The 2,107-nt window shown below is 39.8% G+C and overlaps 1 pseudogene; it reads right to left on the bottom strand.

Moving 5' to 3' along the window:
- Positions 1–280: 280 nt before the first annotated feature.
- Positions 281–1,600, bottom strand: LOC118831906 (annotated as a pseudogene).
- Positions 1,601–2,107: the final 507 nt, after the last annotated feature.

The following is a 2,107-nucleotide window of genomic DNA, read 5'->3' as shown; positions in this document are numbered from 1 at the left end:
TTAAGGTTTAGAAATGTACTTATCTAAGCTATGTGAAAAACTGTTATCTTTGTTGTGTTCACAGGATTAAAAATTCAAAGCAAGTGTCATTTCTCTATGTTGTTCTCATCTACTAGTTTTTAAAAACCCAAGGAACACCAAAAGCATTTCCCAAGTGTTTTGATCTGATAAAAACAAGGACATGGCTCACAGAACCAGGTATATCAAAGACAAAGCAGTTGAATATCAATCTCTAAAATGGACACAATATAAACTACTGTACATTCTCGGGCAGTGTTGGTCAGCGCATGCCCAGAATCTGTCTGCTCTTCAGCTGGTAGTTTTTTTCCAGTTCTGATAGGGCTTGAGCACACAGCTGAGCAGCATAAAGTCTCTTCTTCAAGTCTCTGTTTTTGGACTTGTTAGCGGGATAATTGTCAGAGTTCTCACCACCCAGGGCATTCTCTTTACTTTCCCCACTGAAGTGAACTTTCTTCTTGGTTAGAGATGAGGGAAAATCAAGTAGTTCTGGGCTATTTGCCAATGCCAAGATCTTCTGTTCCTTTAACAGGTTGTAATTTTTCAATAAATTTTCAGCTCTGATGAGTTTGTCTTCTGCAAGTCTCTCCCGGATGCAAAGTTCACGTTCCTTCTGTTCTAGCCTTTCTTCTCTTGCTTTGATGGCTTTCTCTCTCTCCTGTAATTGCAGCTCCCTTAGTCTCAGTTCAGTCACTGCAGGTCTTGAGTTCTGCAGCTTTTCTGGCTCTCCTGATCGGCGCCCTCTCCTCTCAGGATATTTTCTTTGCTCTTCAGCTACCAAGTCTGCTATCAGAGAGTTTTCCAGAGTTTCTTCAACAGACGGTCGACAGTAATCCTTCAAATTTAGAATCTTGGTAATAATGTCATTCAACTCATCTGAATAACGATATGGAATTCACCTGAATTTTCCTTCTCTGATTTTTTCAGCTAATTCTTTCTAGCTGAAAGCTGTAAAAGGAGGCATTAAGGCACACAATTCATACAGCAAACAGCCTAATGACGAGATATCAGACTTTTCATTATAGGACATGCGATTCATTTGTTCTGGAGACATATAATAAGGTGTGCCAACAAAAGTTTTTGCAAAACTTGTGTCATGGTTTAATATCCTAGCCAGCCCAAAGTCTCCAAGTTTGACATTTTGCTTGCTATCCAGGAAAACATTAGCTGGCTTCAGGTCCCGATGCAACACAACATGACCACCATCGCTTCGTCTACGACATTCCTTTAGGGCCAACGCCAGCTGGGTCATTACACGGAGAACAAAATCTTCATCTGAGTAATGTCTTTCTTTGGTGCATTTTGTTATAACACTAGCCAGATCCTCTCCTTCACAGTACTCCATTACAATATAAAGTGTTGTATTGGATCTATCGATAACAATATTTGCATGTTTTAATTCACGGAGCAAATTCACTTCAGAGACAAGCATTTGTTTCTCAGCTTCTGTCATAGAGCCATAGTCAAGCTCTTTCCAAACTAATACCTTACCGTCGCTCTTTCTCCGTATCTTTTGGCAGCGGCCATAGGAGCCGGTACCAATAGTGAAGAGCACTTCGTGGTCCTCCACTCGGGAAGGCATCACCCCAGCTTGGCCGCCGCCGCTGCCGCCGAAAACCAGCTCAGAAGCACAGGCCTGATACCCAGCCAGTACCTGCAGAAGCAAGAATTCTAATTAGAAGAGAATTACAATAGGCAGAATAAGAGGTAAGTTATAGGCTGATTATGTGGTAGTGGTATGGATGGAAAGGAGAGTATTGTTGTTAGTACCAATCAAGAATTTAATAAGTTACAGAAATGGGGCCTGTTCCTAGAGATACAAATATAGTACAAAGATAAGAGAACCCTGGCCCTCAAGGAGTTTACTTTCTATCAGAGGAGCTTAGTAAATAGATGCCAGTGGTATAACCCTGTTAAAATTTGCAAATTATTTTTCTTTTTTTAATTAAGATTTTTTTTTTTTAGTTTACAACACTCAGTTCTACATGATTTTGAGTTCCAGATTTTCTTCTGCCCCTCCCCCCTTTTTTAATTAAGATTTTTTATTTTTAGTTTAATTATTTTTCATATATTCTCTCATTTAAGACTC

The sequence above is a fragment of the Trichosurus vulpecula genome, chromosome 9 (genome assembly GCF_011100635.1).
Source record: "Trichosurus vulpecula isolate mTriVul1 chromosome 9, mTriVul1.pri, whole genome shotgun sequence".
Lineage (NCBI taxonomy): Eukaryota > Metazoa > Chordata > Mammalia > Diprotodontia > Phalangeridae > Trichosurus > Trichosurus vulpecula.
This window is presented reverse-complemented; position numbering and strand designations above follow the sequence as displayed.